The following is a 27,826-nucleotide window of genomic DNA, read 5'->3' as shown; positions in this document are numbered from 1 at the left end:
ACAGTTAAGATTTGATTGAATAAAACGATCAGTAAAAATAAATGCATGTTAAGCCCACGTAAGAGTAAAGCCACTTCCACTACTACAGGAATCTCTTGAAAAATCACTTCCCATTTTTTATGTCGGTAACTACTGCTAGATTTCAACGGTGTCAAGCCATAGCGGACGCTACTTTCTCCATAACTTCAAGCAAAACGTTTGCATCTTTAGGTGAGAATGTAAGAGACGGTCTGAAGCGGACGCTGTGTGTCCCTGAACCTCCCAACTCCACTCCTAGAAAAAAAAAGATAAATTAAGAGATCCAGTACTGGCAATATCAGCATAGACTTTTTATACAGCAATCAAGTGATTCCTTTTAAATGCTAGTTTCCTGTTGCATATTGCATATCCTTAGTTTTTGCTCTGGTGCAGCAGCGATACGCATCTTGTCTTTTGACAAAATAGAGACCATTAGAAGCGTCGATGTCGAATTTTCTATACAGTACCACCCTCAACCAGTCAAATCACGTGCAGTTGGTTTCATTGAGCGGTTTTTAATTGAGTGTCGAAAGTAACTAGCGAATAGACCACTTTCGAATTCTCACGGCTGGACTGGATCTAGCATGAAATGGAAGCTAATGCGGGCAAATTAATTTGTGTGTGAAAAGATTTACCCGCATTAGCCTCCATTTCATGATAGATCCAGTCCAGCCGTAAGAATTCGAAAATGGTCTATTGCATTGGTTTTATATAACTTCACTCAGTGATTGGTTCAAAGTTCTCGCGCCATTTTTACAACCAGTCAGAAGTGAAACCAAAACCAATCGTGGCTTGCGCGCTTTGTGTCGGCTATGTGTAATTACTTCGAGTTTTGATTGGTTTACTGGATTGTCTCCGTCCTTTTTGATTGGCCAAAGTAATAACTTTGCTTTTGGTTTTACGACACTCGATTGAAACTCGCTCTTTTTGCAAAAACAACTTGTGACCATGCGGCAACGTAATTTATGACAATTCGATCGCATTGTAATTCTTGCTTGGCACGTTACAACTGGTTCGGATAATAACGACGGTGCAACACGGGAATGAAAGACTGACTGAGGTTTGTCTTTACTGTAAACTTCGAACAATCGCTCGTACATATATCCGACCGATTAACTTGCTCACTCACTTACCCATGGATCTCATTCTTGAAAGAAACTCCATCCTGGATTCTGGATTATGACAGTCAATCGCGCAGAACGTTCCTTCGCCTCGAGCGCGAGAAAATAAGCCGGGATATTTATCCTACAGAATAAATCAGATGTACCATAACTTGGACAGGCCTTTGTGAATCAGCAAATGTACAAAGCAGCTGAGGCCTTTATTCCAATTCCTCCATATTGGGGTCACTTGCAACCATGTGTTTCAGGTTCGTGTATTTTAGGCAAAGCATTGATTTTATGACTATCCCCAAAGCAGGGCTGGTGCAGTGCTGAGAGCCCCACGAGAGCCTTCACCTCCTACCAATGTGGCCCTCGTTCGATTCCCTGACTCGGCGTCATTTGTGGGTTGTGTTTGTTGGTTCTCTACTCTGCTCCGGGAGGTTTCCCTCTCTCCACAAACCAACGTTTGATTTTTTTCTAAGTTCAGTGAACTCAGTCAGTCCCCCAGCGCAAGACGACTTGACACTTAAGAGTTAGGGTTAGGGTTAGTTCACTGAGTTCACCAGGGGTACATGTACAGCAATGATTGAAGCATCCGACCGATCTTTCCAATTGGCAGGGGTTAAGACTAACATGAAAATCAAACCGACAAAGGAAATCAAAGATAGTACCTGAATAATTTCCAAACCAATGAGCAATACTTGACCAGCCTCTTTTACTTTGTGCAGCAAGCCTTCTTCTTGGATAACTTTTACGACTTCTTTCAGAAGAAGTAGCTTACTTTGGTCACCCATCCACGTGTTAAAAATGCGCATTGGCTATGAAATAATGAAAATCACTTTTATATTAAGGTAATTGGACCTTGTCTTGTGTTTGATCTCAAAAGGTGAGCTTTTATTTCAGTTTCAAAACGAGAACAAATTATCCCCGCCGAAAGAGCAACGAATAATCTTCCATACAAGAACATTGATAGCTGTCAGAAGACTTATGTCCGATTGTTCCCGTGAGAAAATTAGCGGTCATTTGAGCATAAATCGTCGACGCCAAATTGCCAGGATTTGCACCAAAGCATAGCCTTTAGCCTTTCTTTAGATGCGACTTGCAGTGGCGGAGAGCTGCCAAAAATACCGCAGTGACAACTGCAATCAAATCACCAATGGTTCGCACATAAAACCGAGGGAATACCACAATAAATGATAAAATCATAGTAACGAAGTTAATACAAGCGTTGGTTTATGACAACAACGGGGTAGTATGAGTTAGCGAAATGGTGAGAGCCCTCTCCTTCCAGGTTTAGGGTTAGGGTTAGGATTAGACCAAATTGGCTTGGGTTTGATTCCCGGGCCGAACGTCATATGAGGGTTGAGGTTGTTACATATTAAAAAGGTGAAACCTTCAGGAAATATACAACAGGAAATTCTGACGGAGCTGGACAAATACAGTTTCATTCCCATATTCTGTAAAATCACCTTGGGCATTAGAGAAGTTTTTCTCCGGTAACCTTTTCGGTTTTGCCGCAATTGGACTTAATCGGCTTTGTTTTGATTCAAACTTGCCCCTTCGATGTTTGATTCTTCAACTTCAGGACGATAGGGTAAAACCGAAATACCCTGGGGAAAACCTGGTAACGAGAAAAGACCCAACAAACTCAGCCAAACCTGAGACTCGCAGCAGCACAAGGAACTGATCTCAGCTGGACAGGTCAAAGCACCTAATTTATCCATCCCATGCTGCTATCGCTTACTCACCTGCTGTACACGAATTTCTGGTTTGTGGTAGAAACCCCCAATCAGCATCTTCTTCGAGAAGGTCACAATATCTGGAGGATCATCAAGATTCCAGTGCTCATGAGCCCTGCCAGAAAGTTTGACTTGTTCGTATGAGTATATAACGGGCCACAAATTCAACTAGACAAACAAGGAGTCATAACTCATAATACCATGAGGTGCGAGAGAGAGAGAGAGAGAGGGGGGGGGGGGGGGGTTGTGAGATTTTAGTACATCTTTTGGGTATAAAATAACCATTTTCCAACTTTATACAAAACTTTAACTGTTACATAAGTCTTTTCATTCCTTCGGTAGCTTTCTTAACAATTTAATTACGGTCAAGTAATTAACATAAACGAGTTTACACGTTCCTTTCCAACCAAAATCGAGAATACTCGGTGGGCCAAATATTTTACCGAAAAAGGCGCACAATTGCCTATTTTTTCGACGATATATTTATGAATTCGGATGAGACGACACGAGAATGATAACTCGTCACTCACCAGAATTTCCCAGTACTACCACAGCCTGTTTGCACTTCATCCACAATTAATAGTACATCTAACTGCGAACAGAATAATTCTAGTAATTATCACCTTTTGTATCACGTTCATACCTGACAAAAATGAAAAGCTGTCATTTATTTTATTTTTATTTATTTAATTTAATCGCTTTCACCACAACACAGAAACAGGCTGTGGTGGGGGTCGCACAACAGAGCGAGGCTCCAAATTAAGTGCGCCCTTTTACCCTCCCAACCATGATACAGCACAGACCACAACACCTGGAACTACATGCCCTACTCTTTGCGACAAGTGTGTGGGTTCTTTTACGTCCCACAGGATTATGAACATTGAAGGGTTGTGAGACGGGGCCTACGGTTTATCGTCCTTATCCGAGAGGACTAGAGAGTCTAACCATTTGCAGATGTAATTACTGAAAGGCAGCACTTTCTCCTCAGTTATTTAAAGACCCTGAGTCTTGGTCCGGCTAGAGTTGAACTCACGACCTCCCGCGTGACATCCCGGTGCTCAACCAACTGAGCTACCGGTGCGCGGTGGATCGAACTGTAGTTTACAAGGATAGCTTTTGGTTATAAGCAGCTACAATCACTGACACATTGTTGGTACACTGACGAAATGAATCGAGCGTCCCTCCCTTTCCCACCTTTTGAATGTTGTTTAGAAACTAAAACGTACTAAACAGTTACAATGTTTGGGTGCATTGCGCTATCCAACATTGCACGGGGAAAGGGCTGGGTGTTCCAACGACTTATGACTAGCTGTGATTGTACGGGCATCAAATACAGTTATAGTCCAGTGTTTCTCCGGTGTATTTACAAGGTCATCCTATCGACAGTGTTGTTGAAACTAAATGCATGTGATAATAAACAATGTGATGGTCCGGTTAGTCATTGTCAAGCTAAGTTACCGAGAATAATATCATGTTATTGTCCACACAGTTTGTAGTACGCTTTGTCTTATGAAAACTTTGAGAAGATAACTGACTAGCCATGTTGCTGTTGCTGTTTGCACGCAAAGCTGCAACATGTGATTAATACTAACAATCAACTGAGGGAAAATTCCTACACCTATTTACACAACGCACAGCTTTCCAGAATTCATTGGCCAATGGGAAGACAGGCAATGAATTCAGTGTAAAATGATCCAATTTTAACTCTTGAAGATGTTTTTGACGCACGACGCAAACATAACTACATGTAAATGAAGTTGCGTCTTAAAACTTAAGAGTTGGATGGTTAGGATTATTATTGATACAATGTAACTTTTGTTGCGACAAAAATGGTCACATGAAATATAAAAGGTAGCAAGTTTAGGTTTTCGAAGAGGAACGTGGAATGCAAAAGGAAAATGTTATCAAACTGCGATGAAAACGTCATGACATAGACTGAGTACCTACCTCTTTAGAAATCTTTCGTAGAGATTTAAAAAAGTCCACACTTGCATGGTTATCACCTGTTGAGTACATAGTTTAAAAGTCAGGAGAACATCTCCAACATTTGAAAGAACAACTTTGCTCTGCAGTGATATAAAAAGAGCAATGAGGTTTGTGAGTGTCTTGTAAACTTGTGCAGCTGCATCATTACATAACATCAATACGCCTAACTTTTACAAATGTGTAACTTGAATTTTAAGCCGAGACATCTGTCTGGTAGGGCTGCACTAAATTCAATAAAAAATCTCTTAATGGCAGTCAATTTGTAAATACGCTGTTTGAGGTGACACAGTCAGCGGGTAGTGACCAACAACGACCTCTCACGTTTTCAAGATTTTGGGGATGGGATGTTTTTTCTTTTACTAGTACTTTTTTTTCATATCTCACTAGGACAACCTTATCAAAGCCTGGACGAAATAAATTGAGATAGTCAAGTGAAAAAGCATTCACGTGGTTTTAGCTAAGTGTGATGAACTTTGCTTGAAGTTACGAAACCAAACTGGCTCCTAATACTGCGCTGAGACAACCAGCTTTTAACTACTTTGAAATTAAATGAGCGCAACACACTGCCTCTTATCTCACCTCACTCTGCCTGAATAGGTTCTATAATGATTCCTGCAACAGGTTTTCCAGAGGGGTTGCTATCCATAATGGCTTGGGTGGTCTGAAGCGTAAAAGTAGATATATATATATATATATCATTTGAATGATGACCACTGTTTATTTATAGTTTCCCTCTTTGACAGTCAAAGCTCGTCTTATTTTAACTTATCACTCTCACGAAGTTGTGAAAATAAAACCGTGAAACCTTTTTGAATAGGACATTTGCATGATGACGCCATTTGACTACAAGCACCAGAATCCTTTAGGTTTTGCTTGTCTCACGCTAATTAGAGCTAGTGTTATTTTTACCCCACTGGGGATACAAAATTCAAATAAGAAAAGAACAAACTGAATTCTGGTAGTTGTAGTCAAATGACGCCATCGTGAAAGTTGCCCATTGTCGCTAAGACTACCTCACTAAAAGATTTTTCAAGGGATTCAAGAATGCCCCAGAGGCCTACTGTTGCATACTCTTACAATCACTCTCACTCACTCACTCTTACACAATTGATGACATCATGGGTACAAGTCCATACAACACTTTAGTGCAACAAAACCTATATAATTGTAACATCAAGGACCCCAAGTCAAGAATGGCTGATTTGCCTCTTAATGAACGGCGAGAGCACACTAAAGAAGGTTAATTAAAAGTTAATGTCACACTTTTGAGATTCTTGCTGTACTCAGTTACCAGTTCAAGACATCTTTCTTCTTCAGCTCTATTTTCTTTATGATGTTTGTCCAGTGGATACTTTAAATATGGAAATGGTGCCACCGGCCAATCAAATACAGGTATATCAACTCTTGCCACGGCTTTTGACCGTGTTGTAGAAAGAGATCCTGTAAAAACAACAACAGAGCATAAAAAATCGGTAGTGCTGAACAAGATGATTGGACTTCAAAGCTGACTTCACAAAGACGTTTTGCCACAAGAAACAAAATTACTAGATTACCCATCAAGTTCAACCCTAATCTAACCCTAACTCATCAAGTTTCAATGTTCACATGATCAAGCTTTCCCTACCAGATCTAAGCATACTTCGAACTCCACTTATGTCCAGAAATTCCCGCAATGGCGAAAATGGCAACAATTCGCAAAATTCGCCTAAGTTTGGCTAAAATTTCAATGACATTACAACAGGCACTCCTTGTTTAGTGGCAGAGTAGCGATTTGAACGAAAATGGCAAAAATCGCAGAATTGGTGGAAACATGCCAGCAATGGCAAAAACCCTTAACCTGTTGACCAATATTTAAATCACAATGCAAGAAATGCTCCTTGTGCTACATGGAAAATTCATACTATACTTTGTATAGACAGTGCATTAATGCTCAATGTGGAGGCAACACGTCAGCTTATCAAATACATGTACCATCTTAGTATTAGAAAACAACACAAATTATTTTATTTTGTCTTTGCTCCATGTATTGCAAAGAGTAAATAAACATTTTGTGATTGTTACTATCATTTTGAAGTATCTCAAAGTCGATTCATTAACCAAAATTGTGCGCTGAAATAATAAACCATTTTGGTGTTTCATGAATGTTTTCCCATTCAAAGGATCACGCAAATAGGGCAAATAATTTCCTTGAAACCCAACCAGAGCAATCTCACACCATTCAGGTAGCCTCAATATACACTGTAACTATAACAAGGCAAGCTCCAACTCCATGTTATCCACATAACAGTACAGTTTCCTTGCCACAATCCTGACAAAATCCATGTCATATCTCATTCCATCAACCAAATATATGCAAAAGATATCATGCCTGAATGTGTCGTTCTCCAGTTAAGGCAGTATAAATCGTTCATATTCCACATTTTGTTTTTGTAATTGCCATCTTGAAACGGCTGAATTAATTCTCTGTACTCTATGTAAACTTCAATGAATTATTGCCCGGTTACAGTGATACGGTGTATCTATGTCACCTTCTTGAAACATGTCTCAACCCTGGCAAAATCCAGCTCGTATTGCATCTTATATACAGAAGATATAATACACGTATGTTTTATTCCGAAAACAACATGTCTCAGATTATGGCAGTGCATCGAGAAGCCTGGGTTGTGCAAGTTGGGGCGCCGTTAAAACAAAGAAAATGCGTCTACTTTACAATTATTCTATGAGGGCACGTTGGATATGAAGTGACAGATAACCAACGAGGTGCATAACGGCAAGTTGGTTAGAATCATTTTATATCCAGCAAGCCCGAGTAGAATTGGCAGGAAGGAACGCCAAAAACTCGATACGAAAACGATACTAAAACTTTGCTTTACACTCGAACTTTAGCTTTAACTGTTACGCTTCACCCGAAAAATCTGACCACCAAACCTATGCAAATCCTAGCTTAAAAACGAAAATGGTGTCGAAAACTAATTCCAATTCCAAACGAGGTTTTGGAAAGGGTGCATATGGAAAAATGATTGAAATTAAAGCTTCCAAAGGGAAACCAGGTGCTATGATGAAACGGAAAAACCTAGGCGGTAATAAAGGTGAAGGCGACGAAACTAAACTTGAAAAACATACAAAAACATCTAAATTAAAAGAAAGTCTTTTGTTCAAGAATAATTGTTTTATGAAAACTCCATGTTGTTCCCATCATCTCATTTTAACCATTGTTAACACTTCAACGATTCCCCAAATTCTTCATTTTCGCCAAGATCGCCGCTCTCAAAAGGGTCCCATTTGGCTATTCTTCGCGATATTCGCCAAATTTCCCAAACCGCCAAAATTGCCACTCTGAAAGGCGCTCCTTAGTTACCTCATAGGAACATTAGTCAAAGTTTGGCGATTGTATGCCATTTTCGCAAAATTTGCCAAAATAGCCACTCTGAAAGGGGCCCCAATTTTCGTCAACGCGTGCAGTTACAATTTTCAAAATTTGTTACGTACAAAATCACACAAAATGCAAAATACAAAAATAGTCTATATCAACATTAACAATGTCTTTGTTAAGGGCACAAACAAAGCCAATGTGATGTCCTGTGAAAGCCATGAACATTAACCCTTAACAAATTTCACTCGGTGCGATGCCAGAAAATGTTATTCATTGATGGGAGAGGCTTCAGGGGTGAAAGGGTTAGGTACTGTGGTCACTTAGTTGTCTGGTCAAGGTTTTGGACATGAACTACTACGTTATTAAAAACAGTGTTATCAAATCAATCAATCCATCTTTATTTATGTGTCTAGGTGTTTTAATGCCTTATGACACTAATTGGGGACACAAAAATTAATGGTGTCATTAAAGCTAATTAAATATTAGCATTCATACTGTATTACTGGCAACCAGCCAATAAACTAAGAATAGCACCAATCATACTTAAACAACTTAATTAGCCAGGAGTACTTATGACATCCAATGACGACACTTTCAATAGCATTGTACTCTGCAGATGAATTCATCTCAGGTTACCAAACATTAGCCAACGAAAACACTTGGATGATCAAACAGTGTCAAATGAGGTATACAAGCCATTCTTTAATATTATTACACTATAATCATTATCTAGTTTTAATACTAAGAGAATTAATTCTTGACCTAGAATCAGGATCATACATCAGGAATAGTGAACATATAGCTGTACATGCAATCGTAATTTAATACACAGCTTAGATGTTCTTTATATTTTATTGCTCATTTCATCAGGCCATTTACAGTTGTTTGATCAATGGCCCAGTGCTGAAGAGGTGGCCATGTTGATACTCCAAGCTAATCCAACAGGGACTTACCTTTGTTCTTATGCAAACATTTTCTTTTGTTTCAGTAAAAATGTTTGCCCATCACACAACAAAAACACTGTAACTTTGTGGCAGTTTAAAAGTCACATTTTTATTGTCACTACTTGTAATGAAACCAAACTTAAGTTTGGATAGAATTGATGAGTTTACCTTCCTTAATCACCAATAATTCCCTTCTCTCAACAAAACATAAATTTTCTTACTGGCATGACTATTCTGGGGGTGAGGGATAGGGGTGAGGGGTAGAGGATGAAAGGTACCATAGCTGAAAAAACCAAAACCTTTACAAAAATGCTAACCTTGAACCTAAACACTATGCTTTAGATAATGTTTAGGCCTAAGGTTAGCATTTTTGTAAACGTTTGCATTGTTTGAGTAACAATACCCTTCAGCTCCTACTTGCCACCCTGTACCCCTCACCCTCTACCCCTCACCCTCGACCCATCACCCCCTACCCCCAACCCCAGAATAGACATGCTGCAATCTTACCCATGGTACGGCCATGGAATCCTTTATGAAATCCTAAAATTGCCAAAGAAGGTGTTCCAGGAGACTGGTATAAAAAACAGAAAGTACACATTTTTATTTTTATCCATATCAACACACTTTTATGTACTGCCAAGAAACAAAACTTTCCCGCAACAAAACCCACGCAGAGGAAGCTTTTTAATCATTTACCACAATGCATTGATAACGGTTGTTCATCATGAGGAGAGCCACAACTTGTCAGATTAAAAAAAGGATGGAGCAATTCTATATGTAATTACATACTCGTAAGAAATTTTTGACACTGACTTTTTTGAACGTCAAACGATGTTCACTAAAAACGTTTTAAAAGACACTTCAACTGAAAACCTTCAGCCACCTTCACTTTGAATTTGACAAAAAGCCACGGTTTATTTCAATGGTTCACATTTGCATTAGCGTGGGACCACAAGTATACATGATCAATGCACAAGATGACGAACATTATGCAACTGAAACATAAATGTCAGGGATTTCTATATGTTCATTCTCCGCATTCTGGTCTCTCTTTGAATGCCAAGCCTCCAGGAAAAGTCTCTGATATTCTGTGATATTCAGCTGACTTGCCAACAATAATGGGGTGGTCAAAATAATTATGGTCAAATTGGTTTGCGTGTGGAGCTATTTTAGAATTGCTGTCGCAAACACAGACAGCTCTTCTATGTTATGGTAATAGTAATCTTGTGGCAAGTGCTCTGCCTGTTTGCATATTATGGCAAACTCCTGACTGCAACTTCAGCATATTTAATACTTTTTGTGACACATTGCTCATTAGAGGAAATGTTACATGTAGCTAAACAGATTGGCATAATGGCTTGTAATTTGCGTAAAGAAAATGTCATGTCATATGTCAACTTTTACATAATTTCAAAAAGTGAGTTGAAGATTTTTAACACAATCCATAGCAATATTTCGACCAGGAACACCAATTAAGCCCACCTGTTCTTAACACATCATTAATTTAAAATTTGAAGAATGATATTCAAGCTTCACCTGACTGAGCATGCAACTGTCTAACTCTTCTTGTGTAGGATCAGCACTACCACGATGCTTTGACTGAAAAGCAATCATGTAGTTTACTTGCTTTAGTGTTTATTGTAACTGCATGATAAGTTAATTCCATATTGTATACCTTGTAATGTTTGGGCCATCCTAGGTTTTCTAGTTAGCTCCCCGTACAATTTAACAGTATTCATGTTCATTATAGCTTTAAGGCAGATGGATTATTGTAGTGTTTAAATACAGCTTATTAAGTTTGGAAAACACAAGGTCTGAAAGCCCAATGCATGCATGTGGCCAAACCTCTGTAATGAGATTTTAACCACTCGGCTTGTAAAAAGGAAAATCTTCCAGGTGGCCTATGTACAATAGATAGATAGATAGATATGTTTAATCACTCTTCTTGTAGCATTAAGCTAAATTACAAGAGGGGTCAGCAAAGCTAAAACAAAATATAATACAATGCAGTGCTACGTGTACTTGAAAGTAATGAACCTGTCTGTACGCTGGAGTCTGTTGATATTTGTGACCTGTCTACTAGAACCTGACCGAAGACCAAATCCATGGTTGACGCTTGTTCGTTCGGGAAGCAGGCTTGCCAGACACGGGAAGGGTGATACAGGTAGATCCTGGATAAAGCGTACACAGGTCTGGTTGCGGCGCTCTGACAGCGTCTGCAGACCCGCTCGAACCAGCGCCTGGCAGTAATTCAGGTCCGGGAAAATGATTCTCAGTGCTTCTTTTTGAACAGATTCCACGAGGTCACCTAAATAGGATGGCAAGCCAGCCGAGACTGGGGCTGCATATTCTAATACGGACCTTACTAAGCTACAATAAACTTGAATGATATCTTGAGCAGGCAGTCCTGTTTTTTTTAGGACCCTCAAGGCATATAACCGCTTGCGCGCGCGTTTTACAATATAGTCACAGTGGTGACCCGAGGTTAGGTCCGATGTGATATAAACTCCTAGAACCTTGTGGGTATTAACTTGATCTATGGGCGAGCCATCTATGTATATCGGGAGTATAGAAAAGGGTTTATATTTGAGGAAGTCAATGAGCATGTCCTTGCACTTTGCGCCATTTAGCCGCATACCATGTTGTGATGCAAACGTGCTGATAGAATTAGCTATAACGGGGAGCATGCTCATTGAAATTCTCGGAATTACCTAAACTATTGTTAAATCATCTACATATTTAGCTCTTAGGTTCCACTGTCTGGCTAGGTTATTAACCAGGACAGCGAAAAGCAGAGGAGCAAGTTTAGTTCCCTGTGGGATACCGCCCCGTGGTGTCACTGCAGGGAAGATTGTGTTACCCAGATACCCTCTGAGACCTGGCTGTCAAGAAGGACCCCACCCATCTAACTTGGACCTCGTGGACACCTAGATAACACATCTCTCGTACTAGGACATTGTGGTCCACGAGGTCAAATCCCTTGCTGAAATCAGTAAACAAGATACGTACAAAACAATCACCCTTGTCTAGTGAGGCTAAGATATGATGTGGTAAGTATACTATGGCATGTGAGCAAGATTTCCCAGGAAGAGAAAAATTGCTTATCGTCCAATTGATCAATAATTTGGTTGTATACTGAATCTAATGTAACGCCCTCCATCAATTTAGCAACTTGACAGGTAAGAGTTATTGGTCTGAGATCATTCTTAATAATTTTTGGTGGTGTGCACTTGAGGCAGGGCCTAACTTGTGACTCTTTGAGTTGTGATGGAACCACGTCCTGTCTCAGGGAGGTGTTGTAAATATCCGAAAGGACAGGTGCTAGTTCCCAGGCAAACTCCTTCCAGATCTTGTTGGGAACAAGATCCGGTCCAGGAGACTTGTTTAACTTACTTGGCTCAGGGCTCTAAAGGTCTTTCTAGTGTCCACTAGGAATTCCCTTGGGACATCAAGTACACTGGTCGTAGGGCTCGTCCCCAGGGGAGTGAAGTGTGCAGTAAGATTAGTCAAGAATGTGTTGAAGAGCTGACCAAGTACAGCCGGGGAGGTTATGGTATCATTCAACATCTGATAAAACCAGTCATGCGAGTCCTTTCGTTGTGCAATCCCTTTTACTTCTTTCCACCACCGTTGAACATTCGTATCTTTCAGTGCTGCTACCTTGTTATTGTAGTATCCGTTTACAGATCTCGCAATCATATTGCACTTTTGCGCGCCAGTGTTTATATACCTGCGAATCCTTCCCGTGCACAGTTAGGGCCTTTTGTCGCTTCTCAATGAGCCCTTTCAGCTTAGGTGTTATCCAGGGTTTGTCACTTGTGCAGGACCTGACACCTTTCAGTGGAAAATAACGGTTGACTGCATGTGTAATTATGGAGGAAAACAGATCATATTTATCTTGAACATTATTAAGATTCAAGACCTCAGACCATTCATATTGTGTTATCCATCGCCCAAACTCATTGATTCTACTAGGACGTTGGTCTCTTGTGTACAAATGTTGTTTCAGACGAGCACGCTGGTGCACAATGGTTTCAGGTTTGATCAACATCGCATAGTGGTCACTGCGACCCAGTTTCGGGATTTGAGTAGGGGAAGCAAACAATTTCGGTTTTTCAGTAAGGCACCATTCTAGCGATGCTGTGTCTCTAGTCAAAATCTTGACTAGTTGCGTGAGACCAGTGGCACGTTTCACTTGTTTCTCAGTGATGCCAGTGCTTGGCGGGTTGAAATCTCCACAAATTACGACAAGGCCGTCCGGGTGATTGCATAGGAAAGCTTCGGTGTTTCGCTTCATGTGCTCAATCAAGATTAAGTTATCGGCCGAGCCTTTGTCCCGCGGATGGTAAATAATTCCCAGTAGTATGATCGATACTGATCGAGGAAGACGGTACGGTCTTATCGTCAGCCAGAGAGATTCGACTTCAGGGATCTCATACTCTGATATCCTATGGCAGGCAGTGCGGAAGCTGACATAAACAGCAACACCGCCACTGCCACTCGACGAAAGTCTATCTCTCCTGAATAAGCAAAAACCACCGAGGCTGACAGCTTCATCCGGGATTGAGGGGCAAAGCCAGGTCTCCGTAATGCACACAACACCAGCATTATTCAGATCAACAACAACCTGGAGTTCGTCTATTTTAGGTTTTAAGGAACGCACGTTTGCTAGTATCATGTCTGGGAACCATTTCAACTCGTTAGGAATGCTTGAGTCCAGAACAACACGTTCGACATTATTATCACTGCACAATTAAGTCAGGACAAGATGGCGTGGGTGTTCTGGGATTGTGTGTTCCCCCTCTCTTTGAGCGATATCTTTTTCTAATCCCTAGTTCGCCGATCAGTTTCCATGTCTCGGGAGAAAGCCGCTCTTTTTGTTGAGTTCTTCGTATACGGCGTAGGTCATCACTGGAGTATAATGTAATTGGCCGGTTTTGAGTAGTGGCTGATCTGATCAATTCAAGATGGCGGTTCGCATCATGACCTGGTTGAGGAATCCAATGCCATAATTTAACGAGGTCGTAGAAAGGATCAATCATGGACTGTACCAGGAGACATGATCCAAATAGAAAGTTGGTGAGCCACATTTTAGCCCGTAACAAGTACAAATAAACAAGAAGTATTACAACAAAGTGACAGAGCTAATACAAGCAGATCCGGCAGCCAATGGCGCCCCTGCAGTCAAAGAATCAAAGGGACAATTCAATACTGTAAAGAATTTCCCAGAAATCTCCATGGATCCAAGAAGTTTGTCAAATTTTAGTTCTCTGACTTCTATTAAGTACATCTTCTCTTTTCATTATTGCCAAATTATTGAGCAAGGCAATACACACATCTTTTAGGCTTTTCTCTACAAATGCTCTCGTTTTCAACATAAAAAGAGGGTTAGGGTTAGGGTTAGGGTACCCTAATAATTTATGAAGTGACACTGTGATTGTCAAAAAAGCTAACAAAGCATTTAAGCATCAATGATTTACACCCATCAGGCACTGGGAAATGCAATTACCTTGTAATGTATGAATGCCAACTTAAAGGCGTTCTCAACTGAGCATGTCCCACAAGACATTGTTGTAACCTCTGACAATCCTGGTGGAGCCACCTTACCAATAAAGTAAAACATCAATAATAATAACAAGACACCTACAGTGTATAAGGGCATATTCATGGGATGCATAAACAGTTAACACAAATTGTCCAATTACGGTGAACTACATCTACGGGTAAACTTTGGAAAATGGCGAGACATTACCAGAAAGATAAATCTGTAATTTAACTAGAAGTTACTTGTTGTAAAAACAGAAAATTATAGAGGTTATATCTTATTATCAATGCTACTAAATTTGCAAATAGAAACAACAAGGCCATACTAGGGGTTATCAGGATACGGGATATTCAGGTAAGAAATTATAGGGATACAGGATATTTTGGGGGAAAATTAACAGGATACAGGATATTTATTAAACCGAACTGGCATTATAGAGATACATTGACCACAGGAATTATGGGATATAGGATATTTAGGCCAAAAATTAATGGGATACAGGATTCTTAGACCCCTTAGCTACTACTTCCAAAGAGCCAACTGTTGCCTTTACTCCATGCAGCTGCCCCCTACTGTTAGCAGCTACAACTGGTACTGCTCTTGCAGCTGCCTTATAATACTGCTGCTAGTACTGGCATTATCTTAATTATACCCCGAAGATCAAGGATTTCAAATTGCTGAAAGTGAAAGAACATGAAAACTGAAAGCTCCAAGAACAAATATCAAACTAAAAAAAGTACAGGTTTGGACAGAAAAACTTACACTCATCAAAGCTTCTTCTACATCTTGAAGGAATGATATTGGTGGAAACAGTCCTAATGCTGCACGGTTGACAAAGGATGACTGTATAGAAACATAATAGGGATTGATTAATGCACTAAGAATTTGTTATTTACAGACATTTGATAGTGGTGTGTTGATTCTCAGTGACAAATTGCAGTTTTGCAATGGGTGATGCGAAATCAAAACCGCATCTTGCATTGACACTCTCTTCCTTACCAATGAAATGAGGTGCCAGTTCTGGTGTCCCTTACTTAGGGCTGCTGATGTGGTGCTGGAGAATTAAAATGAAAGCTGAACCTTTTATTAGTGGATTTTGTTGTGGATCAGTCAGCTCTCTTGCCCTCTCTTACAGAGGTTGTACAATAGCCATGCAAGTCAAATTGTGAGCCATGCAAGTCAACAGTCGAGGCATGCAGTTATTGAAAGCTAACCATTTTAAAATTGGTGTTTAGACTTAAATACTTTTATAGCCTCTATATACGCTGCAAGCATTTGATTTCTCCTATGCTTCCCACGAGAGAAACCACAGTGATTGCGAGCCGCTGTCCAGCGCCAAGGAAAATTTTAACCGATAAAACGAGTTAGCAAACTTGTTTTGGCGCTTGCCCACGTGTTCAGCTACGTAACTGCTGCTGTTGGGTGAGCCTGCTGTGTAGTGATTTCCCGCAAAATAAGACAAAGTGATGTCAAATACATCACGTGGGGTGTGACGTACTTTGCACAGGCTCAACGGAAAATCAAACAGTTGCTCGCAGTGGTTTCTCTCTCGGTAAGCGTAGGAGAAACCAACTGCTTGCAGGGCACCTCTATTTGAAATGGGTGCTTAGACTAGCTTAAATGTGAGTCAACATGCATGATTCGCGTGACTAGCATGGTTTGCTGGCTCGCAGTTTGTCAAGACCCTTTCTTACATGTGCACCCGGTAATTTAACAATTTGCAACCCAGGGAGCAAAATAAAGGGAAATAACCCCACAGGAAGGCAGCAATACTGCATGCCAAGCAGTTGAGCCTTTTTCATTGAAAGTTTGAATGTAGAAGTCCGCTTCCTAACTTCTGCACTTGTGTCCAGAAATGCAGGTAATTACATGTAGATACATGCACAATTTTGACATCCAACACCGATCGTAAAGGTTATAGCGCTATCTCAGCCAGGGTAAATGCAGCTGTTTATCCTTACTTGAGGATCAAAGCAGCATTTGGGGACACTTCGTGATGTTGTTAATTGTCTGCAGTATTCCAAGACACAAGTGATACCAGTACAGAATAGCGGACACTTTGTGATGCTTATTGAAATCTGAGTGAACCTTGCATTTCTGGACATATCTGCCCTAACCATAACCTAGCATCCTTGAATCTAGTACCATGCTTCCCACACCAAGCTTAACACTGACACTGGACTCCTTGTCAGGACTATTAATTTTATACCAAACAACCCTTGATACAATCTACCATTAAATAAACAATCTGACACATGTCAACATTTGATTATAACCGCAGGACCAATTCTTCCACAACCTTCAACTACAGCTTGAAGTAACATTCTGGTCTTTATGTAATAGTCTTCTTAATTATTACATGAATGAAAAAGTTAAAAAAAATTAAACTCTTACTGTAGTCTTTGGATCTCGCATAACTTTAAGTAAAGCAGGGTGATTATAACCTAAAAAATAACAATAAGGCATTTCATAGCACTCTCAAAAGCTCATGGCTTCTATCAACAAAATAAATTTAATATCACTGTGACCTAGGGAAAAGTCGCCCATACACTCTTGTCTTTCATGCGACTGCATTTCAGTTTGAATGGACCATTTATCAGGACTGGTATGTACGTGCTCTTTAAAAATTCAAATAATTTTGCAATGCTGTTGTTGAGAAATTATTGCTGCTATAATATTTACCATAAAATTGTTTACTTCTTGCCGCTTTATCACTAGAGGACGATTGGGGCATCAAGTGACGTTTTGTCTAGAATTTAAGTTATCACTCCATTGATAAGGTATTGTATTGCTGATAACTAAATAAACTGTGAGGCCTTGAGCTGCTTTTGAAAACTTAAATCCAAGCTTTCAAATATATTATATGGCTCTTTCAGTGCCGTAATCACAATTTTAGCTTTGCTGCAACTAAATTAAATATAGTTAAACGAAATTTAACATAGTTAACGACTAGTAGCTAGTCTGGTCAGTAGTGTTTTGCAGGCAGTTGTTAGTTAGTTGTTAGCCTCTCTCATAAAATGGAATTTGAATACAGTATGGTGTCCTTGTTCTGAGAGATCCTTGGTCTGTGACTTTTCCGTATATGATGCTATATTTCCTCGTAAACTAAAATACCACTAAAAACAAATGTGTCCAATGATGTCTTTCTTATTCTTCTTTCACATGACAAAATTTTGGCTTTCCTGCTATCGGTGATTGTGCATGTGAATTTGTCTTTTTAAAAAGTCTCTACTTTTGCGGTTCCTTGACTTAAATGGTCATGTTAACTTGCCTTGTGTAAAGATAAAACACAACGGGACACATGTTTTTTTGCAGAACAGATTTACAGATAAACTAATTTTTGTGGTTGGGAATGAATTTGCTGCAGAGTTTTGAACTTTTGTTTTATCAACTCATGCAGAATATCAACAATTTTGGAATAGGGGTCCTTAGTCCGCGACTTAGTATACCACTTATAACCCCAGAGAACTTAAATCTTGCAAAGCAGATAAACAAAACCTTTGATAAATGGAAAAGGTCTTTGCTTTAACTGAGTACATGTATTTTCAAAATCTTCTTTACACATGTTTATGAACAGGTTACCTTCTTTTTTATGTCTGGAATACCTATACTGTCTTATAATGGAGCTTGTGTTTGGAGACGGTCACGCAACTGAAAATAAAAAGCAGGTTCTATACTCACAATGACATCCAATACGACTGTAGCTAAGATATATCAAGGATAACAAAGAATAAATAACTGGCCATGTTCGTACAGAAATTATCGGGATTCACAGGTATTTTTTTGGGCTGCTTACATGATTCGCGGAGCAAGGACCAAATTTGCAGACGAAGGGCTTGGAATTACGTTCACCTTTTTTCGAATTTCAAGAGAAATACTTCAGTTTGGAACTAATGCCAATTTAACATTATCGCAAGAAAAGAAAAAGCTATCTTCAGGGAATATTTTAGTTTGTGGCGTTTTGATTCAGGTAAGATATTCAAGTTTATCCTTTTTTCTCACAGATCATGGACACCATACTGTAGTCCTGAAAATAAAAATGATATTGAACACACAGAGGAAATTTACCCTAATAAAACAAAATAAAAATAAAGCAAACAAACAAGAGTGGCAGCTCACAAGTACTTTTAAACGTGATTCTTTCCCTCCGAGAAAACCAAAAAAGTCAGCCAAATCCTAAAACCCTAGCTTTATAACCCATTGACTCCTGGGGGTTCCCCATTGACGAGTAAAATCGTCTGGCGTTAGAGTAAAATACTAAGTCTGGCCAGTTTAGGCGTCAAAGGGTTAATGGGACAATGACTGATTAACCAGACTGACAAGGAATACTAGGTGATTTCTGACATTCTGGACTTGATGACTACAGTAAAACATGTAAAAGAAATATTTTTCCACAAACCTAAAGGAAGCGATGCAATCTGCTGGAAAACATCCAGTAAGACATTGCCATCTGCATCAACAATGTAGTTCCCTTTACTGTTTTCATAATCAACAAAATAAGACATCCCTTTGGTCAGCTGTAGATCATGAAAATCAACCAACACTTTGAGATGTACATGTAACTAAAAAATGCACAGAACAGTTTCACAGACGTTCTTAGACCTAATTTTGGCAAATTTAAGTTACTCATGCAGTCATCATGAGCACCTTTCTTTGCAACCTTGAAGAGATTTTCCGAGGTTTTTTGCAATTATAATTATTATTTTACTGAGTGTGCACAGTTAATAAATAAAATTGATTTTCGAGTGCAAAGCTAATGTTAATATTTTGTGGCCCTGAGGGAGGGCATTACCCAAAAAGCTTTATAATGACTTTCTTAATTACATTACAGTTAGAAAAACCATTACAGTTAGAAAATGTAGGTTGGTAATGCAGTCAAACTGAAAATACATGATTCGCGATAACCCTAACCCTAATAATTTGTTTCATCTTAAATTTTTAATTTAAAAAAAGCTTACCTGAATTTGGGACAACTCATTGAGCAGCTCCTACAATAAAATAAATAATAATGAGATTGGATATTACTTAATTAGTCTAGTATTTTTATTTTCATGGCTCACATTGTCTGAACTACATTGCTGCCTGAATCTACTCTGAATTTCCAATCAGTAGTTTTATTCAGGAATATCAAATTACCAAAGCTAATCTTAAAGTGCCCCTGTGACCAAAAACTCAATTCTTATTTTCCTTTGGATTTCAAAACTACATGTATGTTTAATAACCAAACACTAAACGACCAAAGTTTTAAGCCTTGACTTGAAAAAGACACCTGTTTATTTTAACTGGAATTTTCCTAGTCAATGGTCTGCCATTACTAACTTTAAGTTCTTGAGAGAGCTGGATGGAGGAGAAAACGATGTCAAAGGCTCACTAGTTAAAGAATGCAATGTGTGTGTACGCCACAGAATTAATATGCAGCACAGGAGTTTTGGGCTTTCAGACATTTAAACTCGCATTTTGCATTTACAATAAGCTGCATTCACACGCTGAAATTATAAGGTAGTGTGCCTTTGATGTCACTTTCCCCTGAATCCAACCCTCTGAGGTCCAATTGGTCAGTTTTGAACATGAGTAATGGCAGACCGAGAAATCTTATAAAACTTACACTTAGCCTGTGTAAAGACCACCCCTCCCCTCAAAAAAAAAAAAAAACGGAGAGGAACGGTCTGTGATTTACCGTTAGTAATCGTGTTCCGGAATAATTTTGCACACATTATTTAGTAATCTACGCTGACCAAAATTTGCGTGGCTCATATTTCGTTTGGAGCTAAATTCTCAAAATGGGGGTCGAAAAGGTAGGTTTCAAACGTGCAGCGAAGAGCGTCCCCGATAGTATTAAGATACCTTGGCTTTATAGCATATAAGAACTCCTGAAAGGAGAGGATATATTCGCAAGTCTTCCAACCAGGTACGGCTCTGATCTTCAAAACAGGACAGATCGTTGCCGATGAGCTGTTATTTTCCTCGGTGTGTACATTCTCAAATCTTCCATGGCATCACGCTTTGTAGATTGTACTTGAGAATGGTTTTCGAGTGGACAATCTTTTGAATAGTGCTATATTCACCTCGTGAAGATCACTTTTGTTTCTTTTGCGCTGACAATTCCTACAAATGTCCGTCGAATCGATTTCCACTTTACACTCCATAGATAACAATTCCGCTCGTACTTTAAAAGAAAAACCTCTTTGACAATCAAAAAGATTTTTATTCGTATTTTGTACTGTGCTCAAAGTACACACGAACGAACTCATCGTAAAATCTCTCACGGTGACGGTGTTGATGTGGAGAAATAATACCAGCCAATCAAAACTCGTTGTTTCAATCATGTAATGTTGGATGGGTAATAACCAATCAAATCATTTTCTACACATTCCAGGAAAAATCACGTGGTATGGAACATGATTATCAACGGTAAATCACAGACCGTTCCTCTCCGATTTTTTTTTGAGGGGAGGGGAGGTCTGTACACAGGCTAACTTACACTCAAAGTAAACGGCTTTTGGATAAAAATCAAAGCTCAAAATTTTACCAGTCAGATGTTAAAAAAGGAAACACTTTCAAAATCTGAAGAAAAAAAAAGTGATATTTTTTTATCAGAGGGGAACTTTCAATTTAGTGTGAAATAAAGGTTAAGTGCATATAAATGTATGTGTCTAAATGTGAGTGCAGGCTTTCTAGGTCTTATGAAATTGTGAGCAGGTAGTGCCTGATATTCCATTTAACTGTGTGCATTTGAATCCAATCCCTGTGGGTAAAAGTAAGCGATCATCATTCACCAACACTATATTCCAACATTCAATGTTAGATTTGGCTTCTAGGGTGCATACATGTACATGTATGCAAAAGTGTGTGAATTTTTACCTACTTGAATCACATTGGGTCTAGAACAATAAATTCTAACGATTGAGGTACTGTGTCTTGGCTACATGAACATGGAATACATTGACTGTAAATTGCATGGAAGAAGACAGTTGCACCTCTGCTTTTAGTTCTGAATCATTATTAATGTACTGTCCACTGGATTTAATAATTAAAAGTATCATGCTTTTAAATGAAATGCTGGTCCTTTGAATGGAAAAATACCAACCACCTTTTAAAGCAAGTCAATAGGGCCATTTATACGGGAGAAAATAAGACGCGTCTTAGCTAAGACGCGTCTTAAATAAGATGCGAAATCTCGTATAAATGGTTCGCGTGAGGTTCGCATCTTAGTTTTGATACAGCCTCATTTACATGCGAAGTTGCCATTAGCAACGCCGTTAAAAGCAATAACTTTGGTAAAGATCCAAGATGGCGCGCTGTAGCAAGAAACAAAAGCGTGCCGTCATTTTAAGAAGGAAGAGAATTCTTAAGAGATGTTTTTTATCTTTTGAGAAGTCCTCTTTTCTTGTAAAGACCGTGCTGTGGAACAAAATTCAAAAACTTGACGTTGCCTTCAAAGAATATAACAGAAATCCGAGACGAGTCGGAAGAAAGCGATCGACTGATTGGTGCGATAACGACATGTTACTTGTAGTTCAAAGGATGAGGAACTCTTTCTCCTCCACCAAAGTCCACGAGTTTCTCTGTTTTGTTGGTGTTTTTGAGGCTGACTGGGAAGCCATTTTGTTAGCCTGGGTGACTTGTCAACGAAATGACACGCATATGACAGGCATGCGCACTTATAGTTCACGTCTTATTTAGGATGCAAACCCATTTATACGAGGAAGTTCACGTCTTATTTAAGACGAGGACAAAATAAGAACAGCCTAAAATTCTGTTCCAAGATAAGACGCGTCTTATGTAAGTCGCGTCTAAAATAAGACCCGAACGCTTGTTTTGTACCATTTATACGAGCAGTTCGCGTCTTATCTAAGACGCGTCTTATTTTCTCCCGTATAAATGGCCCTAATGTCAATAAGTTCTAGTCACCTTTACAATACCATACAATACTTCATTTAACAAGGATAACACATTAACCTAAATAAACAGTTTTCTAACATGTGGCCCTTATGTGGCCCTTTTGGTAGTAATTCTAAAAAATTACTTATTATAATGGTATCCCTAATGGCCAACATAATGTTGTACCTTGGAGCGTGGACCAGGAATTGGAGTTTTCACCACTGGTCTGTCATATTCCTGTACAACTGAATCCATGGAGTGATGTACTACCATGACTGTCTTCTGTCGGTGTAACACTATGGTAAAATAAAGTACCCTACTGATAAGTTCCTTCAGTGAATTTTATTGCTGCCAAGCAAATTAAGGTAACTTGATACAATAATCATATATCGCACATGATTACAGTCGAAGCTCTCTAAGCGACCACTCTCATAAGCGATCAGCTGAATGCTCAATCAGTGCCACTTCGCGCACATGCTACTGACACGTGTCGCTGCATGCGCATTTGTTGCATTGCCAGGTGTGTCACTACCACCCCCTTCATTGCTCAGGGTGTGTTGCTGCCACCCTCATTAGTTGCATCACCAGGATGTTGCTGCCATCCCCATACAGTCACTCACAGGGTCTGTTGCTGCCACCCTTCCTTGTGCTAGGGTGCACCCAATAACTGTAGTCCCATTTACAGCCAAAACCATGGCATAATGCATTATGTAATAAAAGCTATAAATTTGTTAACGCAACCTCTACCACCATTAGGATTACCCAACCGGACTTTCCCCTTGTTTTTAAGCTCTCGTATGCGACCACTCAAAGATTGGCTATCAAAGAGTCTTGTCTATATACGTTAACACAACCCACTGCACTTATAATTCGTTGACAAAGATATTTTACATGTGTAACTGCAAGGTGACTACTGACAGCCATTACAGAGAAAATAACTACATGACAGACCTTAAAGTTTCGACTTCACCAACAAGTTGACATACTTCTGTCCCCAGATTTTGACCCTCCCTTCAAATAAATTCTGTCAAGTGAGCTTTCAGTCTTATTAATAAGCAGGCAGAATTTTCAGATTGCCAAGGAAACAAAGAACTATCTAGAGCTGTTTTGGGAGTTAAGGATTTTTGCATTACTGGAAGAACAACTCTGCTCATTGAAACAATTCTCTACAAAAGACTACTTTGTTTAAGTGTTCAAAATAAATAGACATAATCATATGAAGTGCAGCTTATCAATGAAATGGAGACATGATCCTTGCACTTATTGTCTCTTGCAGAGAACTGAAAAGTTTCCAACACCCAAAAATTTGAGATGGCATTGCACCAGCATTGCAAAGGTGATGGGTTCTTCCAGGTGTCTGTAACAGACAATAATATTGCTTAACATTTTCAGGTAAGCGTGAGGAGATCTTCTGCAATTCACTACGTATAAGTCTAAGGTTTAAAATTTTAAGCGAAACTGATGATGTTAGTTTTTTTAGTTTTGTAAGGATATTTTGACAGATGTGAATGAGAGTAAATACTTTAGAATGCTTTTGTACATGAAATGGAAAGAAATATTTACAAAATTTGACTTTTTCGGGGGCCTGAGGTCTCAGTTTTCATGACACCCTGTGTTTGCTTTAACATGGGAGTGAGTTAGCGTTAGGGTTTAGGGTTACTTTAAGTGCAAGTTTTGGATTTCACGATCTACTATTACTTATGTTCGAAACTCACCAATTGGATCTCAGAGGGTTGGATCTAGGGAAAAGTGACATCAATTATTCACTAGCTTAAAGTGCCTATGAAGCAAAAGACATCTTTGGCTTATTTTAAAGACCTTTTGAAATGGTGAAGAATCAACCTCGTTCCCAGGGTCTCGCATATTAACGCCTGGGGCACGCGAGGAGAGACCGTGGTAAGGTCTGGTCACGTGTCTCCCAGAATCTGGGAGATAACAATTTATCCAATGAAGGGAGGGGCGGCTTAGTAAGGATTTTGTCTATAATGAGGCTACGGGAGTGCGGAATGTGTTGTCACCAAAACAAACCAAGTTTCACGTGCTGCGGTACGTGAACATATGTTCTTCTGCGGCTATGTCCGGCGATAATAGTGGTAACACGGCGACAACATCACGGTCATGGTAAATTGCCTAGAGGCAGATAACTTGTTTAACTTTTAGTAACGTTGGAATAAATACTATGCGAAATTGCAGCCTGAAGGCTACTGTAAAACATCGGGGGCAATGGAGGAGTCGCAGCGCGAAGCTATTAGCCTCACTTTGAATTCGACATAGCTCAATGCGACAAATTTTTTTGTTTAGAGAGGACCCCTCCCTAGTGTTTTCAATTGTCACGGAAGCACGTGACCAGACCCTACCAGGGTCTCTCCTCGCTCGAGAGACTCTGGGAACGAGGTCGGTGAAGAATGGTGTTTTTTATTTTGGAATACCTTCTTTTGTTCCAGAGATATTCAAGGTTTTGTTAAAAAACCGATGATATCACAAACATTGCAAAAGACTGTAATAAATCACAAAATTGAGAATATCTGTGAAAAAACTGGATGAGTGTTGCTCAAACTTAGTAGCTGTGATCTACGTCGAATAAGGCACAAAATGATACCCTCCTTGCTGTTGCCATGGCAACCATATTTGGCTGCTGGGTCTATTTAGCACAGGATCGATTTTGTCGTTTATTGTCGTAAAACGACATGTTCACTCGTTAAGCTGATACAAAGTTGTAAAGCATTATGGGCAGCACTTGCGTTTCAAGTCTGGCCATCTGCTTGTACTTATCTGTTCAAAATCCGAAATATTTGGTTCATTGTAAAAAATGTCACTGGAAACGAGAGTGTTGCCATGGTAACATCTTAATGGGTGTCACTCTGTGCCTAATCTGATGTACATTACTGGTGCAAAGTTTAGATATCATCGCTCCAATATTTTCGGAGATATTCTCAATTTTGGGATTTATTACAGTCGTTTGCAATGTTTGTGACATCAATTTTATAACAAAAACTTGAATATCTCTGGAACAAACGAAAGTATTCCAACATAGAAAACACCATTCTTCATCAATTTGAAAGATGTTTAAAATAAGCAAAGATATTTTTTACTTCATAGGCCCATTAAAATCACAGTGTATGAATGCAGTTTATTACACATGCAAAACACGTATAAAGTCTGAAAGTGCGAAACTCCCTCTGCTACATATTATTTAGCTGTGTACACACACATTGCATTCTTAAACTACTGAGTCTTTGATGTCAATTTCTCTTCGATCCAGCTATCTCAAGATTTTAAAGTCGACATCTTGGCGGTCCAATAATTCCAGTTAAAACAGGGCTCAAAATTAACAAAAAAATACAGGCACAAAATTGCAACAAGACACAAAAAGTTAGTTGCGATTTCACAAATTTTAGTCGCAAATTGCCGTGCTTCATTGTGTTGTCAGTCGTTTAGGAAAACAAAATATGAGCCTGCAATACTGAAAATGCGAATTGCTACTTGTGTGTAAAAAAAACGCTGAAAATGCCAATCGCAGCGATTATGCTACAATTATGCTATCTTCAGATTGAGAGAAAATGCACAGTGATAAACAAAATAATTTTGCCATTTCTTTATTTAGTTTACACGTAGCAAAAGTAGCAGCAAAGTGGCAACTGCTAACCTTTTTGTTTTGAAAGAGTGAAGGTGAAAACAAGTCGCAAATTTGCAACTTCTCCAGATAATTTAGTCGCAGAGGAGAAAAATTCAGTTGCAAATGTGACTGTATTGGTCGCAATTTGGAGCCACGTGAAATAAATTAAATCAAAGGTTAAGCCTTCAGTCACTTAGTGTTAAATTAAAATAGTTTTGAAATACAAAGCAAAAGGAGCTCTAGTTGATTTTTTGGTTAAGTAGAGGTGAATAATAATATTGATCAGCTATCAATGCCAGCTCTTGATTTAAATTCTTCAATTGCAACAACAAAAGCATTTTTGGGACAGAATAAAGTTATCATCATAGAATTGGTAAAATATATGCATGTAGTAATTTCACCCAGACGATCAAATTCCATGGATGTATTAGTATATGTAATTGCATGGGCCTGAGGGCAATAGACCATTTTACAGTTGTAGCTAAGTTACCTGGCCCTAAGAATGGAGGCAAGGCTGCAATGGACCCCGTTTTCATACAAACCTTCATGATTTTGTATTGTTAATACCGACTAATTAGAATTACAGCAACACAATTTACATGATAAAAGCTGTAGGGGCTGTATCAATACAAGGTCATCGACAGCCTCACAGCCATTCATAGGTTAGGACACTGAGCAAACAACAGGATTAATTTCACTCGTCTAAAGTTTCAAAAATTTCACAAAATTCGAGACAAGGGCAATTTGAAAAACTCTGAAAAGACAAGTGCAATTAATCCCTAATAACTATTGTACATGGGCACAAATTGCAGTTACATTTTTATCACATAAGGGAAAAATTATTGAGGGAAGCCTGCTCAATGCCACGACAAAAAAATTACAATGAACTGAACACGCGTACATTCGGTTAAAGTTCAATTCGATAAATTGTTGCTGACAGCAGAGATAGCGCTTAAAATGTATTTTATATGTGGACAAAAAGCAGTTTAATCAGAGTCAGAATAAGCAGGAAGATTCTCTTGTAACTTCACTTGCTCTGGATAAGCAACTGTTAACCAATCAGGATCAAGTAATCATGTGATTAAGATGAAATACCCTCTGTCTCAGCCAAACAGCATTCAGTAATTTTGACCCATATGTGATAAATACTGTAATATCATGGGTGACAAATAACTCCTTAATTTAGGCGCGAAATTTCAGTGTGCCATTCCCTCATTGGGTTGGATCATAGGCGTACGAGGTGGGGTGGGGGGGGGGGGGGGGTTGTAGCCCCCCAGTCTCGGAAATTTTCGGGCAAAATGCTCAAAATTCGGACAATAAAAAATAATAAAAGATGGAATTTAAAAATATATCAATAAGGCAAAATATAAAAAAGAGTACTTGTGAAAGTATAAAAATATTACTTGTGTAACTTAAAAGATATTAAAGTCCTTGTTTTGAAATAAGTCCTTGCGGTGGATCTTAAAACAATTGAATTGCTCGGCTGCTGATCTGTTGATCCCAAACCACCTGTTTGAAATGATCCCAAAATTCTCGAAGGTGGCGTCTATTCTGGCCGTAATTCCAGCAACATCATGTTCAGTGGACTTCGGAGACTTAAGACATATCTTCGCAGCACTAT

At 39.1% G+C, this 27,826-nt stretch overlaps 1 pseudogene; it reads right to left on the bottom strand.

Moving 5' to 3' along the window:
- LOC138060223 (4-aminobutyrate aminotransferase, mitochondrial-like) lies at positions 1 to 27,627 on the bottom strand (annotated as a pseudogene).
- Between the last annotated feature and the right edge of the window lie 199 nt (positions 27,628 to 27,826).

Source organism: Montipora capricornis, chromosome 8 (genome assembly GCF_036669925.1).
Source record: "Montipora capricornis isolate CH-2021 chromosome 8, ASM3666992v2, whole genome shotgun sequence".
Classification (NCBI taxonomy): Eukaryota; Metazoa; Cnidaria; class Anthozoa; order Scleractinia; family Acroporidae; genus Montipora; species Montipora capricornis.
Note: the sequence above shows the minus strand (reverse complement) of the source record. Positions and strands in the feature narration are given on the sequence as shown.